The sequence below is a fragment of the Crocodylus porosus genome, unplaced genomic scaffold (assembly GCF_001723895.1).
Source record: "Crocodylus porosus isolate Cpor-Errol unplaced genomic scaffold, CroPor_comp1, whole genome shotgun sequence".
Taxonomy (NCBI): domain Eukaryota; kingdom Metazoa; phylum Chordata; order Crocodylia; family Crocodylidae; genus Crocodylus; species Crocodylus porosus.
The window spans coordinates 80524231-80542020 of record NW_017728886.1 but is presented as its reverse complement, the minus strand read 5'-3'; the positions used below and the strand labels follow the sequence as shown (position 1 = coordinate 80542020).

General features: G+C 45.0%; 1 protein-coding gene across 3 annotated transcripts in view; it reads left to right on the top strand.

Moving 5' to 3' along the window:
- Positions 1-6: 6 nt before the first annotated feature.
- The window catches only part of MYRIP (myosin VIIA and Rab interacting protein), a 403309-nt gene continuing 385525 nt past the window's right edge, over positions 7-17790 (top strand). For all 3 annotated transcript variants that reach the window (XM_019537529.1, XM_019537520.1, XM_019537510.1), the window contains exon 1: positions 7-264. The gene's annotated coding sequence lies outside the window, so the exon portion shown is untranslated. The remainder of the gene's footprint in view (positions 265-17790) is intronic.

Sequence of the window (17790 nt, the reverse complement as noted above, 5' to 3'; positions counted from 1 at the left end):
GCCATGGCAGGCGCGGCCCCCAGCAGCAGCGCCAGCGCCCACCCGGCGCCCTGCCCCAGCCGCTGGTAGGCACTCTTGCCCCGCGGCGGGGGACCCTCGTCCTCCTCTCCCTGCCGCCCCCGAGGGCAGCGGTGCGAGGGAGCAGGAGCCACCCCGGCCCGCGGGGCCAAGGACTTGCTGACCGAGCCGCAGCATCCTCCTCCGGCGAGCGTTGCAGGGGGGAGTTCCTACTGCCCAGCTTCCATTTTGGTGCAGGCTGCCGTGGTGAGTACCCACCTGCCCTGCCCTGGCACTGCCGCAGGGGCTCCGTCTTGCTGGGGCAAGCGGCTCCCAGCCTGGGTGCGCTGCGGGGGACACGCAGGACTTTCCCCAGCTGCTGCCGTGTGTAGGGAAGGGCTGGCAGGTGCTGGGGGGGTGCAGTGACAGTCCAATCCCCCCTCCCAATCCTTCACTTGCCTGTCGCATAGGTGCGCAGCCTGACATTGCCCCTTCCCTTCCCCGTTCCCATTAGCCCCTGTGGGGGAGCTGGTGCCCCCCGGTGGCTGCGTGTATCCCGGGGTGGCTCGGTGGCGGGGCCTGTCTCACCCCTGTGGCAGAGAAGAGGTTCAGATGCAGGGGACGGCTGGAGCAGTGGGGAGGAGGCTGCGATCTGGACTTGCTCCCCCGCCCCCCTCCAAACGAAGGTCAAAGCCAGACTCATGCTGTGCCCCTTGATTGAAGCCAGCCAGAGCTCACCCTATGCCTCTATGATTTAGTCAGTCTCCAAGGTGCAACCCTACCCTAGCCTTATTCATTTTCTCCAGGCAGCTGACACCTATTATTTTGTTCCTCCCTTTCCCTCCCACTGTCTCCGTCCTCCCCCACCCCCGTTTTTTCTTCCTTACTGAAACACAGTGATGCTTGTACAGAACTGTCATTTACTGGGTCGAAGCACAGGATCATCCTGCCCAGTGTCTTGGCACACAGGGGCAGAGCATGGATGCTGAAAGGAAGAGTGAACCCGGGCTGGCCAGGGGTCTGTAATGTGGAAATGTTTATTAAGAGACTCTAATCTGGAAATGGGGAGAGAATAGGCTCCTCCATTAAGTGTGCAAGCAGGTTTTCTGTAGCAGGGGGATAAGGCATAAGAAAGAGTGGCGTTATTTCCAAACTGTACATTCACAGCTGCCCAGCAGTTGTATCCTGCTGACTTTCCCACATTTATAAGAGCAGCATTAATTGGCTGGACCCAGTGATTGAATATATTTGCATTAGATTTCTTTCTTGTGATTACTGGCCAGATGTCCCAATAGTTTGGCAGGTTTTTAAATAATATCATTATCCAAGCAATGCCATCACAGCATGTTTTTCTTTAATGAATAGAATGTTTTACTATGGGTGAACTAACTTCTGGGAGGACTTTGAGGTTTGTAATGGAAGATATGTATGGCAGCATTTCAGTATAGTCTTTCTGCAACTATGGTATATAGCATCTTTTTTTATTTTATTTTTTTTACAGAAGAGAACACATTTTGCTAGTATCAAGGTCAGCATATTGTAACTACTGGGGAAAATACCATATGGTTTATGATGACTTGTCTTAGGGAATCTAAGTTAGTCACTCTGAGCTGTATGGTTTGGTTTATATTTTGTTTGAGATTTATGTAACCGAATTGGATCACAAAATTAAGCAAAATGTCTTGGATTGCGGGTGCCACCCTAAGCAGGTTCATAGAGATGTAAACTGTACCTAGAGATTTATGTTGATAGAAAGTATGCTTGTGGTTTTTTTTTCCCCTTTTTAAATTCATCCCTTCATCATCCCTCTGTGAAAATGTCAGTAGGTGGCAGAGTGAAAGTTATAAAGGCTAGAAACTTTTATTTCTAGAACAGGCATAATGTGGACATTGGTAATGAAGGTCTTTCCCTTTTCTGTGACAAGATGCCTCAGTCCTGTTCAGGAAGGGCTGTTTATAAGAGGGAGAAGGGAGTTCATTTTCCACATTCACCCAAGCCCTTATATTTTTGTCCAGACTGTCATCATAGCTTGCCAGTGTGTTTTTGATGATGTAGCTGCCAGGCCAATAGGGAGCAGACAGAGATCATCAACTGATTTTATACAGGTCACTGAACTGCCATCCATCACATATTAATGCCATCTGATTATTAACAACCTGAGAGGAATCTGAATTTAAAACTTACAAAGGAATGATTTTCCTAACTCCCTGAACCATGGTGCGCGCCAATCTTTCTCTCTCTTTTTTTAATAGAAATAATTGTATCAGAGCATGTGCACAGAAGTCTTCTGCCCTGTAAATATGTAACTATTTGCTTGTCTGCTTGTGGAATCTGACTGATGGCTTATTAAAAATATATTTAGACTATAAATGGGAAGAATTAATTTTTTTAAAAAGTACGATGACAAAATGGGTTCTATGATGCGAATTTGGAACATACATGATACATTTCAGACAGTGGCTCACTGGGAGAAGTGTACAAGACTTAATTTGCATTCATGGGAGGGATTTTAGAACTACCCTTTTAGACAGGCCAATATTTCTTATGAAATGTTTCCCTTTAATCTGTACTGTTTGGAAACAAAATATGGTCATAATCTAGAACTTTCCAAACTGGCTAGTTTTCTTCTCTGAGTCCTAGCAGGGCAGAATCTCTCCCCTCCCCCCTCCTCTCCCCCCAAAAGCCCTACTGTTGAAAATAATAGTGAATTTGACCAGGTGCTTTGACAATTGTCTTTTAAAAGGGACTTCTCTGGGAGAAACACACAAATAATAAAAGCCAACTATGAGCATGCAATTACATACAGGGATCCTGCATCACCACCCTGAGAAACAGTAAGGAGAACAAGAGCGACAATAAATATAATGTTTGAATAAGGTTTAAGAAAACATGCATGGTTGACTTTCAAGAAAAGCTGTGTATGCCTAATACATAATTGTCCATAAACAGTTCATCCATGTGCAAATATGATGCTTGCATTGTTGCCAAAATCAGAAAGACCGATCGTGATCTGATTAGTTACTGCTGATTGCAACACAAACTGTTTAACTAGGACATCCAATTCCTTTGATATTTCAGAAACCTGAAGAATCAAATTTTAGCTTTGGATAAATGCATATGCTTCCATTGGAGCCAAGAGGTAGAATTTATCCCATGGGCTAAGTAAAGACAGTCAGTAAGCCAAAGGCTGAATCAGTTAAATTGTCGCAGGTTAGTCTAAGCTGTGTAGACTGAAGTGATAAGCAAGTGAACAGACATTCACTTTTAATTCTGGAAATGCAGCCACAGGCCTGCAGTGGCTCAGGCAAGAAGCCAAGGGGGTGCTAGAGCATGCCTCTGTGCTGGGCTGAAGCAGACAGTTTGGGCCAAGGCTAGCATGCCTATCCTGTGAGGAGGATTTATGAGGGAGATGCAAAGCATCCTGGGATGCTGGGATGAGTTAGCTTGAATCTGGAGGGGATCTGGGACAGAAGTTCAATAAAGTGATTTAACTTAAATCAGTTAAGTCTGCTACTGCATTCATCTGGGTTGATCTTAAACCAGTTTTGGCCACCTTGAAAGTGGTTTATTTGCACTGAACTTCCGTTGTGTTACAGAATTGAAGCCGTTCCAATCACTTATACTGGTTTATGAATAATTTCTGTCTCTAGCTATAGGGTGTATCTACAAGTGCATTTAAACATCACTACATTTAATGTGCATTAAGCCATTTTTGGCAGGTGTCTACACATTCAAGGACTTGGCACTAAAGTTAGTCCCAAGTCCCTGCAGCCCCGCCATGTGCACCTGTTGCCACTGCGGGAAGCTCCAGCCTTTGGCCCCATGGCTGCCAGAACTTGGCAGACATGTTGAAGCAAGAGCCAGCTGCCAGCACCTGGAAGCCATCTGAGAAACTGTGAACCCTGACTAGTCCCTTCCGTGCCCAGGAGCTGCATGCCCAGCACGGCAGCATGCAACAGCTTCCTCCTTGTCCACCCTGCCTCCCCACACTAGGGCTGCTCCAGCTCCTGCTCCTACCTGTTACGCCCAGTGCTCCACTGTTTCAGCCTGGCCCCTGCCAGCGATGACCAGTGCCCCGTGATCCTGCTAGCCATGATGTTGGCTGAGCTGGCTCCAGCAGGCCCTGCCCTGCCTAGGCCCCAGATAAGCTTCACACCTGCAAGTGGGGGCCAAGGCACTGGCTGCAGGAGGCCCTTGCTAACCTCCTCCTCCTCTACTTCCTGCTTCAGCCCCCCTACCCTCTGCCTGTCCCAGCACTACTCTCAAGACATGTACATGGGTGAAACAAAAAGGACTTTATTACCCTCAGAATCCTCACCCCCATCCCTCCCCTCTCAACAAACAACTCTTCTCCCCTACACCACCCTCTCCACCCACCAACAATAAAAAAACCCTATTACAAGTGGGAAATTATACAAGGGGAAAACCATTTACAATATTTTGGGTCTTCAAGCACAGAGTGGGGGGCGTAGGGGCCAGGGTCCTGGGGCAGGTGCCCAGCACCCCAGACCCTGGATGTTCCCTGGGGCTGGGCTCAGGCAGGCCCCCTCCTGGCAGGGTAGACCTGGCACTAAACTTAGTGGTGGGTTGCGCCTACATGTGCATTAATGTGTATTGACTAATTATGCCTAAATTTGATACCTGCATTTCCTGGTATCAAATTTGGGCATGATTAGCCTAAAATAATGCACATTAAAGGTGCACACATGTAGGCAAGCACCTGTAATGCAGGTTAACTTAGGCTAATGTGCATTAACGTGTCTCGTGTAGATGCGCCCACAGACTCAAATACATATATTCAATATAGTAAATAAGCCATTCCTTTTAAGACACTTCCTCTACTTTTTGTTTCAGCCCATAGATTGTGATTGTGTTTATTTGGTAGGTTTCTGTGGGGTTTTTTGTGTGTGTTTGTTTTAATAAGCCTGGATCATTCATTAATAAAGTATGTTAGATTACTTTTGCACTACCAACAACCTGAAGGTGATTAATGTCAGAGTGTTTCCTAAATCCTTCCAAGTTTCTTGTACTCATGAAATGGCAGTAGCTTGGTTTCAAAGGAGTTCATTGAGTTTTAGGAGAGATGAAGACAGAGAAACGGAAATATACCATAAGATCAAACCATTTGGGAAACTAAGATCCTTAAGACATAAGAAAGGTAGTTCCTTGGCAGCGCAGAAAAAGCAAATGCATCTTGGCTTGCTAAGACTTAAGGCATGCTTTAACTTCAGGCATTCATTTCTGGGGATGGACACATGGATATTCCACCCAACAATATTTGGGTTACACAAATATAACAGAATGCATAATTTAATATAGTAAGTATCACTGAGACATTTTAAAGATTTGTGATTCAGATAGCAAAGGCCAGTGGTTGTCATCTCATGTATATTATCTGACTTGGCTTTTCAGAGGTAACTTAAGAATTGTATTCTTTGCAGAATGTTTGTGATGTTATACTTTGATGTATGCTCACATAATGAGCAGCACCTCATATGGAAGAAATTTGGCCTATGAGCTTGGCCTATTGAAGTGAAATATCAGTATTTCAACAACAGGTCTCTAGTTTTCCTTGTGCGTATTCTATGAGTTGATGTACTGGCTGCAGTGGTAAAGGAATTTGTCCCAAAGTTGGTTAAAGAAATGCAATATCTCATTTATTTGTTATCAATAGGTATGTGAAGTATATGGATCTGTGTTTAAATTTTATACGTATTTGTTTCTGGCACTATATCTGCTACAGACTGCAGCCATTACTATCTCCAGCCAGGCATAACACACAAAACATTACCTCATAACATTGAGTGTTTTTAAACATGCTCTAGGGGTCATGGGGGGCGAGGGGGGGCACGCTTTAATTAGAGCGGCTCCAAGAACTCCTGTAATTAAAGTGCCCAAAGTGTCTTGTGTATTAGCATCCCCACACTTCAAAATGCTTGTGTGGGCCCTTTATATTTGAAGCTCGTTGAACAAGCTTTAGTTAAAATGCTTCTGCTACCATTTTGAAGTGCAGGGATGCTGATACATGAGACATGGAGGCTGGCAGGAGTGCAGTAATTACCATGCTCTGGTAGACTTGATTTAATTGAGTCTGCTCTGACTTGCTGTAATTACAGTACGTCGGAGCAGCCTCCTGACACTCGTACAGGCACCTATTCATTTTGGATTTGTCAAGATCAAATTTGCCATTGGATAAGCTCTTGTCTGCTGAAGTAGAAGAGCAGAACATTGAAAAGTTTTTAATTTTTCAAGTGGGACTTTTTCAGTGTCATCATTGAAATGTTCTTCCAGTGATATCTAAGTAGTCTTCCTAAGGTTCTTTGGATCCTCTAAGGAGGAGAATTCTGGCCTGTCTGGCTTGTTGGAATTTCAAACTTGGGGCTTTGGAGTGAAGCAGTAGTCTGTAATGTCTTTCCAAGCTTATTGTTCTCTTAAGATGACTCCCACTTCCTTACAATTAAAGTTTTTTTTTTTCCTGGTATCATGCATCAGAAACATTAAATCTTCTAGGTTTAGCACAACCTAAGTTTAGCAAGCCCCACTTGCACCTGGCCTCCCACACACAGATCAAGGATCTGGCAATATACCTACTACAGGGGTCTGATTTAGCCTTATACATACCTGTTTTGTACTGCTATAGTTCCTTTAATTCCTGATTTATGCTGGTTTAGAATCATTCCACAGGTGTCAGAATTAACAAAGAAAGCACATTTTTGGGATATTATCCTTGGTTTTTTGATTTTGCTCATTTACTTGCTAATTTGTAACATTTAGTAATTTTCAGTGGGTATTCCTATCCCTAGTGTGAATTAGCAAGGATTTACTTTATTACATTTGCTGTTGACATCTGGTACTACTAGACCATACCACCTCATGGCAAGACAGTAGCTGCTGTTGAATTTGCTCATTAGAAGCTCATTTCCGTCTCCCCTGCTAAAATACTTAGGCATACCTGAGTCTAGTGTCCTGACAGTTATGGGGAAAGGTGTTCCCTAACTAATGAGTTAAATGTCTTGTGTTCCCTGCCATAAAGATCCTGACAAATGCCATGCTGAGCAAAGGAATAAAACCTTTACTTTGGCAGTGGGAATGGTCCCCTATCTTTGTTCCCCACTTCTTTCCCTCACAGAACTTATCTGCCAGGACCTGAGAGCCTCCTTGACATCACCATCCAATTGAGCCTGTAGCTGCTCAGTTAGTTGCTTTGATTCCAGCACTCCACATTCTCAGTTTCAGCACCTCACCCCTTTATCAGCTTTCTAAGTTGTACCCCTCTCCATCACCCATAGTTATACTATTGATTATAACATTTTGCCAAGAGATGGTTAGGGTGCATGTAGTAGCCTGTTTACTCTGAGCAAACAAGGGCCCCAGGATGGAAGCAAACAAAAACATGTAACTTATTTGTAATTTTGGTGATCATTTAAAAGTAAAGATTATAATCATTAGAAAGAGTTCAGTGAGGTGCATTTTTGTTGTTGTTACCGTATCTGAAGTATAGCATATTTCAGCGACAGATTCCTTGCTTTCTTTCATGCATATATGTCTGCAGCTGATACAAACTTTCATTTCTAGCCTTACATATTCTAGAGAAAGTCTAAATGATTTTAATTTCTTTTTATTCTTTTTATGTCTCTTGTAGTCAGTAAGCAAATTAAGAAGAATGTAGAGGCAAGATGTTTGAAAAGCTCCTACTAGTTTCCTAAACAGGTTTTCTAAAGCTTCACAATATGCCGTACTAATCTTTGTCTTTCAAGGCGTTGAATTCCTGTCATTATTGTCCATAGTAGCAGAGTTGTAGATTAAGGTAATGCAGTACCAGTAATAGCCAGTGTTTGTATGAAACCTTTCCTGTAGAAGGGGAACAAAAGATTTTACTGAATATAGATGATGATGTTTTTTTCAAACGTTAAAGATTGCATCCTCAATCTTGCAAAACAGTCATGATTATTTGTTTTACATCTTGTTTAAAGTATAACTTGCTAGATCTGGATCCTTAGCTGATGTTAAAGGCACAGCTTTACTGAAATCCATGGGCATATATTGATATACACACCTTGAGGTGCTGGCTCTATTTCTGTTGATTTGTTATTGATTCAGATCAATGACACTGCTTTTTGCAGCATAAGCGTTTACTGTTTCCTTAGAAATTTCTTCTGCCAATCAAGGATGATCGTTTCTCATTGTGCTTGGATTTAACAAAGTAACAAGCCAACGGCGGGATGCCTAAAGGCAGAATTGGGATTATTATAGGTTTTCTTTTGTTTTAGTTATGCTTATAAGCCTGAAAATAATCCTGAAGTAATCCTGAAACTCACTGTCCTTTGCTCTTTTCCTTTCCCTCACAACTACATTTTTTGTTCCTCCCATTAAATAAAATTATTTTATTATTATAACTGTATGCACCTGCCTGGTCTCGTATAGGTGGTCTCTAGCGACCTTTGAGTGCACACCCGGTTCCAGCCGTGGGGTGTTCCCTGGGCCTTGTGCACTGGGTTGCATTCAGCTGTGAGGGAGGCCCTGAAACTCGTCTGCCACAACCTGGTCTTCTTTTCTTCAGTGGTGGGATTCCTCCTTGGGGCTTCTTGCTGACCAGCTGCTGCCCTTTGCGGGCATTCTTGGGGCTCTACCTCCCCTATACCCCAGCGATGCTCCAGCCCTCGGGACCACCGGATGATGGATTGCTGGCCTGTCCCTTTTTGATGTTCTCGTTTGCTCTCTTCTCTCCTTGCCTGTCCCTTGATGACCTTTCACCCCGGATGATGAGGTGGGGGATCGTTCTTCTCTCTATACCTGTTCTCCCTTTTGAAGCTCCTACTGTGCTGCCTTGGTCCTCTATCTTGACTTGGGGTCACCTCCCCCCAGTGGGGTCTGTGCACCCTCCAAAATAAAGTAACAAAAAAAAAAGAGAAGAAAAGAATAATCGGGGTACAGGCTTCTGCCCACCCCACTCATGGGTCCGGAGTCTGGTCCACGAAATCCCTCGATGCTGTCCCTCCTTGGCCCAGCTGCCCTTTTGAGCCCAGTGTGTAACTCTTCTAAGGTGGTAGAGAGCCCTCCTGTGAGTCTCCTTCCAAGCTGCCAACCCTGTGGAGTTGCAGCTTTGCCCTCTGGCTTTGGCATTGCTGCCCCCTGTCTCTATTTTCCTGTCGCCGGCTTTTAAATCTGCTGGGCGGTGGTTTTTGCTGACGTCATCCGTGGGCACCATTCCCAGCTGGCAATAAAAGCAGCTGATGAACTGTATCGGTGGCCCTTCTCTGCATGGCTCCACTTCTCCTAGGAGCGGTAAGTGTGCCCTCTTTTCAGGGGTTTCTGTTTCTTTCTTTGGGTGAGTCAGCTGCTTCAGGTCCTGCCACAGGAGGCTGCTCTGGTGCCTCTTTTTGGCCCCCTGGGACACCGTATTAAAATATCTCTTGCCTAAGGTCCTGTATTAGTACTGTAATTATGTGGTGGTGTTTCTGAAGGGAAAAGTGTGGCGTGCATTTGTATTCAATTCATCTGAGATAAAGGAACATCTTATAGAGGCAGGATAGGGAAAACCTTGTCACTGATATTTTTATGTGAAGAATGTCTTTTAGTTTTGGAAGATGCTTTCAGAAATCGATGTAATGCCGAAAAATAACTGAAAACAGATGAAATAGACTTTTTTATATCCTGACAGTGTTCACTGGAGACCGATTCCCTACCACCAAGCAAACCAACCTCAAGCAGAGCTTTTCTAACAATTTTTCTGGCAAGTGTTCTATAACAGGGGCAGGCAATTATTTTGGCTCAAGGGCTGCTTAATGAGTTTTGGTGAGCTGTGGAGGGCTGCGTGGGTAGCCCCAACCCTTGACAGTTGTCCCACCCCCAGGTCACCATATAGGGACTGAAAGTCCCACCCCATAACCCCTGACCTTTCCCTCTCTTTGCCTCCCCCCCCAAATACTCCTTTTGGGAGGGGGGCGGTTGCTATCCTAAAACCAGAAATAAAATAAATCATATACTAAAAGTCAAACACATACTATAACATATTTTAATTTTATTACCAGAAATATTTTTGTCATAATTTGTGTTTGTATAGTATATATAGGGGTGACTGCATAATAACTAGAGCTGTGTGAAGTTTTGGTAGCTGATTTGATTTAGAGAAGATTCAGCCAGATTCAGTGGCCGAACCTCCAAATCTGAATTGAATCGGGAGACCCAGTGAAAGGTCCGAATCGATTTGGAAGGCTTGCAGGAAACAGAAACTGAGACGAGGGAAGGGGATGGGGTGATCTTCCATATGTGGAAAAGGCTGATGGGGTGTGGAAAGACTGCTCTGATATTGACATCTGTAGCTGGCTAGTGAGAGTGATCTTTCTCTGAGTTCCCTTTGAATCACAGTGCTCTGGGGGAAGGATGTAGAAATAACATATCAAGCGGTGTCTGAAGTGATCTGTGCCTTTTGTGAGCTGTCTCTGTCTTGGACCAGCAGTGTCTGAAAGGCTTTGGCTTGCTATTTAGTCTCTTGGTAGCTAGTCTCTCTTCAATCCTTTCCTACTTACCCTTGCCTACAATCCCTGTTGTAAAGTACATAAAGTATCATGTGGTTGCTGAAGTGTAATGGCATTCCTGTGTTAAGAAAAGACAGGGGTAGGTATCTTTGAGCTGATGACAGCACTGGGCAACCGCCTAGTTCTGTGTCAGGCTATGGTTTGAACCTGGGGTTTCAGCTGGGGTAGTCCAGTTGCTCATCCCAGCTTGCCTCCCTACAGCTGGCCACCTGGACTGCTGAGCAAGGCTGGCCTGAAACCTCTAGGAGGGCCTAGCTTTCTGTCTACTTCCTATCACTGGAGTGGCCAGTTAGGGTCAGCTGACCCTCCATTTCCCCTATATAAATGCCTGATCAGGAACAGTAAGTGTCTGACCAGCAGGGTATGGCTTAGTCATAGACTCCACTCTGCTTGGTTTCCTGGCTTCTCAGCCCAGCTTACTCTCTGGCTCTGATGTCTTCTCTCCTGGTTTCCTGACTGCACTCTCTTCCTGAAGGCCTGGTTTCTTGACTCTGCTTGTTCCTAGCCCCTGCTTTTGGACTTCCTGGCCGGTTTCTTGACTTGCTTTGTCCCAGATTCCTGCTCACTTCTTCTGACCCTGGTTGGTGGCACCTTGATCCTTGAGTGACCCCACACCTAGCTACCTGGGACCTGGTGTGACACTGGGATAAAAAGAAGACATTGTAATCTAAGATGCCTACTGAGTCCCTGTGCTACTGTGAAGAAGGTGAAAAAAACAGTTTAGCCACACCAGTCTGGAAACAAGAGGAGAGTTCCTTTGAGCTCTAAAAAGGAGATCAGCCTGATGCCCACACCAAAGCTCCCAAATTCAGTACTGCTGTGATTCTAGAGGAGAGGATATCAACTTTATACCTGGTTGTAAAATGATGTGGAGGATGGGGGTGGGATTCTGATCCCTTGCCTTAGGTTCACAGAAGCCAATGGACTTCTGTTGAACTGTTCTGTCTAGCAAACCAAACTCGTTACCTCCCTGCTTTGTAACCACACTCATAAGGGGCTCAGCATCTACACAGAATGGAAAAAAAAGAAAGGAGCAGTTCTTAAAATAATTCAAAGGTGGTTTGTTTGTTTGACAAAAATTGTACCACTTTTAAGCTAGCATAAGTCTCGGCATAGATGGTTCAGGAATGTATTGCCTTGTTTCATCTTAGCCTTTTTTTCCTTTGACTAAGCTAAATTGATGTAAGCTAGATCTTCATCAAATTAAGATATTCACACAGCCTTTTTAACTGGCATCTTTAGTTAAACTAATGCAACTACGTGTGTAGGCAAGTCTTCAAAGATACAAAGTCTCCCTTCAAAAACCAATGAAACAAACAAACAAAAAATACAATAAAGAACTAAGGTTCATTGGAATATGAGTAAGTATTATAAAATTGTTCTACTTCTCTTCAGATTTCTTTTGTGATTTGACCTGAGATATTTCCAACAAAAATGTAGCCTGGGATGAGGCGTGCCAATAAAATGTCAGGTAAAATGACGGGGGTGGGGGGGAGGGCTTCTGTTTCACCCCTCCTTCATCTGAGCACCTGACAGCTGCAGACAGGAGCTGTAGCTTGGACCGGTGTGGCTGTCCATCAGGCCAGGAGCTGTGAGCAGGGGGAGAAGCAAAGCCACCCACTGCGTGGCCCACCCCTGCCCTACCCCCAGCTTGCTGGTTTGGGCCTGGGGAGGGGCTGGACTGAATCAGTGTGGTGGGGGGCTCCATCCACTCCCCTGTCCTCAGTTCCTGGTGTGGTGGAGAGCCACAGCTCATGCCTACAGCTATTAGCAGTAACCAGGTTGGGGGGGGGAGGGAGAGTGGAGCCCCCTACCATGTGGACCTGGCCCTTAGCCAGCCCAGCGGGGGAGGGGCATAGGGCAGGGGCTCCATTCCTCCCCACCCTGCCCCTGCTCACCTGAAAGACTGACACCTGCAGACAGGAGCTGCAGCTCAGACCTGCATGTCTGGCCACTGTGCTGGGAACCAGGGACAATGGGTGGGGGAACAGAGCCACGCCCACTGCATGGGCCTCCCCAGCTATGCTGATTTGGGGGGGCAGTTCATGCAGCAAGGGGTTGCTCTATCCCTGCCTGCCCCTAGTTCCCAGTGCAGTGGAGAGCTGTGCAGATCTGAGTTGTGATTTCTGTCTGCAGCTGTCAGGCAGGGATGGTGGGGTGCTGGCTTGGGGCTGGGGCCTCTGCTTCTCCCTGCGTAGCCGCTGCTCCCCCTCTACCTTCCGCAGCCCAGAACTGAATCAGCAAACTGAGGGGGGGACCCACATGGTGTGTGCACTCCACTTCTTTCCCCTCCCTCCCCCGTACACCGAGTTCCTGGCCTGGCAGACAGCCATGCAGGCCTGTCCCTGACCCCCCTAGACCCAAGACAGCCTAGCTGACGATTCTTGTCATATTGTGTAGATTTCATAAGCAATTGTCTTTATGTGTTTATGAATTCTTGAAAAGAATATCTTATTTCCAATATGCCAACTAGAAACTATTCATTACATTTAATTAGAAAAAAAATTAAAATAAGAACATTATTCAGATACTGCTTAAATTAGCTGATGGTTCTATATTGGCTTATTTAAATTAATGTTTTAAATTATCTACCCCAAGTCTCCTATGGAATGAGACAAATCAGTGTCCATGAAAATTTTGCACTTTAATTTGGGATGCAATTGAATTATGTTACAAACTCATTCAGGCAGACAGCTTCCTACTGGGTTAAATCTGAAGAATTTAATGTACATAAATTATTCCAGTTAAGGTCAGCAGCTTTTTATGCTTAGAAAATATTTGGTGTTAGTCACAAATCTTTCAGTACAATACCCGCCTTTTACTATGCTCATTCTTCAGGGTTAGCAATCACACATTTGGAAAATGTGTGAAGGCACTGAGGCATAACTCATTCATATTTCTAACCTGTTTTGACATTTCCAGATCAAAGGTGTTATGAAAGTGTAAAGTACACTTATTTTTTGGAAAGCTGTACTCGGTGGGGACTGGCAGAATACTGACGGTTTACGCGTGGCATCTTAAACAAACCCTTCTGATACTAATTTGGCTAAGTTTCAGTGAGTATTGCAGTGAGGATCTGAAATTTTTTTTTTGCACAAATACTTCAAATTATTGTTGTACTCAGTGTTTTTTCTTATAAAATCTTGAAAGCTATCTTTGATATCTGGCCATCTTTGTGATTGATACCTCAGAATATTTCAAGTCCTGCCATAGGTTCTACTCATGGCATCTGCTGGAATTAATTAGAGAACTGTTTTACTACTTGTGGGTTATATTGTGCCTCCTTCCAGAAACCCCAGAAGAGTGGGAAAAAATGATTGGGAAATTCAGTGCATTTTTATTGTCTGGCATTCTTAACTTCACATTCCCTTGATAGAGGAATTTTCAGGCCACTGGAGGGATGAACTTACCAATTGAAGTGCTTTTGTATACTTTTATAGTAAGATGAGACTTGCATGCATGTCCGAAATTCTGAATGGAAAATTGTAGGGGATGTATTCTATGTCCTGAATCATCCTTGAACTGGTTGCAGCATGGCTTGCTGTGGAAATTATGCAACCACTGCTTCTTGCCCACATCTGTTGACTAGTGTAGGTGTATAGGCTGATTATATGGAAATTCTAGAAATCCAGGACAAAAACCAGGAAATCCAAGACACCGCCTGCCTCCTCCATCACCCATGTCCTCACAAGTTGGTGGGGGTGGGGCTACATGCTGGGCAGGCAGTGGTGCCTGCCTGCCTGCATGGCTCTCTTAGTCCCAGTCAGACTGTACCCCATGTCCTTGCATTTCCAGGACCCTTATTATAATTCCCAACAGCTGGCGGGGACCGGCTTCTGAAATCTGGGAGTGTTCCAGCTAAACTAGGACAAATGGTCACCCTATGTAGGAATGAAAATCTCAAATCCTCAGTATATATTTTGCGCATCTGGGAAAAGGTATGAAGCTATTTTGGTAGAAATCCATTGCATAGATAGTGGTTCAACTGACAGATTATTGCAATTCTGGTGACAGTTCCAACAGCTTTTAATCGTCTTGTATGTGGAGAGAGGTAAAATGTCGCTTGTTCATTTGGTTTTTTGTTATTACCGATGTATATTAGTCAGACTTTTGGCCTTTAATTCACCAACCAAAAGTAGGGGGAGAGAGGATGCTATATACATTTTCATTTCCATGGCACTAACTTTTCACTTTGAAAGTATTCTTTTCAAAGAAATTTTGACATTTATTTAGACTTGTTGATTTTTATTTTTTTATTTTTTTGATTTGGATACAATAGAACCAAACCAGGATCTAGTTGCCAGTGTATCTGGTACTGCACAGATACACAATGAATTTCCTTTTTAAGAGGTAGCTTGATTTTTACGTAGCATACTTTCAATGCTAAAATAAGTCATTTTATCAAGAGTGAATCTTAAATTTAAGCAGTATCTTAACAAGAATAGAGAAAGTAAACCGTATTTTAACAGTTCTTAAGAACTGCATATAAATCTATAAAGAGTTCAAAATAGAACTGCAGTTAATGGATGTTATAGCTTTCATAGCATAGGTGACTAGTAGGGTGGTCACGTGCCCCGCCTGAGATTGGCTGCCGCTGGCTTCTGTGGGCGGTCACCACTTGCCACTGCTGCCACTCACAATCTGTGCCCCCTCAGTCTCAGGAGGAACCAGTCACCCATTATTCATAGTAAACTATACATGGCAGTTTTCTGGGTTGAATTTCTGGAAAAAATTTCATAAGAGCTATCTGAGAGCTCCTAAGCAAAATAAAGTAATCAGAAAGAAAAACATCATAGTGGGGCATAATTAATTGAACAGATAGTCCCCAAACTGTAGAAGCTCCTGTACTTCAGCTTTAAAATTCTTTAATACTCCTTGCTTTTCTTACTAGCCTGCCACAGAAAGCAAAACAAAATCCATAATTGTCTGGAGGACATTGATGATATCATGATAGGGACAATAAGAGTGCTTGGACTGCTAAATCTAAATCAGTTTAGTCCCTTGATAGAATACATTTAAATGTATTTTTTAGTTCCTCTTTCATGAGGTTTTCAGTGAGTGGATTCTCATATCCATCTAGGTAACTCTGAACCTTTGTAGATGATGTGAAAAAGTTGCTTCCCTTTCAGAGCTGACCAAAGGGTGTGCATGGCCTGGGGCATATCAGTCTGTGCAGGGGTGGAGGGAGGGAGTGGTCGGAGCGTGAAGCTGGTGGTGCATGGTGGCCGCGCAGAGTGGTGACTCCTTCAGCACGTGCCAATGGCACTGTCCACAGGGCCTGTATAGTACTGTCTGCAGGGGCCCCCCCAAAGCACGGGGCCTGGGGTGGTCACCCCGATTCGCCCCCCTCCAAGGGACAGCTCTGTTCCATTTGTATGGGTTTTTGGGATGGCAGGTTGTAAAGGAAGTTTTACCTGTATGCTGTGATGCTCTATATGCCAACAGCCAGCAATTTTTTCAGGTTGTGCGCCAAAATGACACAGCTCACATTAGAGGCAGGCAGGAAGGTGGGTCCTATGACCTGGCCGCTGCAGCCACTGTAGCAGTGCAGGGAGAGCAACTGCTGCCGAACTCTTCTATTGCTCAACACCACTGAAGCCTCAAGTCCACCAACAGGATCAAATGGCTTTGCAGGCCAAATTCTGCCTGTGGTCTGCAGGTCGCTAACCTTTGCTATATGCAGTTCTTTGAGTTCTGCTACCCTCTTCTCCATATCAGTTACATCATCGTAGGTCAGGGATCAGCAGCCTTTTTAGTAATGGCAGGCTGCTGCTTGCGAGTCAGTTGCTACCATGGGTTGCTGATTTCCTTTCCTAGGTGATTTCTGCACTTCCCTCAATCCCCTTAATCACCTTTGCCATGCTGCCGACAAATTTAGTCCTGATCTCCACCTCAGTCTCAGCCCCACACCTCTCCACCCCTATTAAAGATATGACTTCTGCTGATGGGGGAGGGAGTTGGCACATCCAGCAGGCAACAGTTAATGGAGCAGCAGGTGGGTGCAAGGACCGCGCTCCGCTACTACAGTCATTGCTGCTCATCTTTGTCATTGATTGCTGCCAATATTCATTGCCAATTGGCAATGGTAAATACAGCAGCAAGAAAGGCAGCAGCTTCAGCAGGGGTAGGGTCTGCATTAACTCACTGGCTGCAGACTGTGCCAGCACCTCACCCCACAGCAGTGGTATCTCCTAGGGGTGTATGAAGCTTTGGTCACTGATTTGATGTGGAGGAGATTTGGCCCAATTCAGTAGCTGAATCTCTGCATCTGAATCGAATCAGGAGACCCATTAATCTCTCTGAATTGAATTGGAAGCCTCTGCTCCACTTCCATGTCCGCCACCCAGCATGCTCCCCCCCACCCCGTGCTCCCATGGGACACTCCATCCACCACACCATCTCAGCGTTCACGAACCGTGCCTGGTACCTCAAGGTATATAGAAAAGACATGTAAAGCTGTGTCTGTGGCTGAATTGCTGATTCTCTGAATCGGAATTGAATCTTTAGATTCAGATTCGTCCGAATTGAATTGGGGCAGTGATCCGAAACAGCAAATCAAATCACTGTCCCCTGAATTGGGCCGAATCTGAATTGAACACTGCCAGCTTTGCATGCCCCTAGTGTCTTCCATGGTAAGGGAGTGGGGCTGATGGGGGAAGTGGAGCTACTGGGATGTGACCCACTAAGAGACCCTAACTGACTGCAGGGGATTCTTGTTGCAGGCCAGATCCAATGTCTTCATGAGCTGGCTCTGACCTGCAGCCCATAGGTTGCCAACCCTTGTCCTGGATAAATGCAATTCTGTTCTTGGCTAGAGGGGTCTTGCTAATTTGCTCAGTTACACTGATTAGTATGGACCCGTGAGATTTTTTGTTTTTCCTTATAGCGTGGGGCATATTTCTTTCCCTGGGATTGTTTGGGCAGATATTAATGAGCTAGTTCCCTGTTGTTGCAGTGTCAGGGCATTGGCAGTGTCCTTTTTGCCCCTGCTTTTACCTTTGATATTGTATACGGTGGTGTTAGTGTTTGGGATTTTGTTCCTTTGGAGTGTCAGCGAGGGTTTGAGGTGGGAATTTAGGGGCTTCCTTCAGTCAATGACTGCCTGCTAGAACAGGAGTCTGGACTTGATGGGCCATGAGTAAATTGTATGCTTATCTTGCCAGGATCCTATGACCCCAGCTGACTTCCTGCCCTTTGGGCAGGGGGCTGGACTCGATGATCTCCCGAGGTCCCTTCCAGCCCTAATGTCTATGAA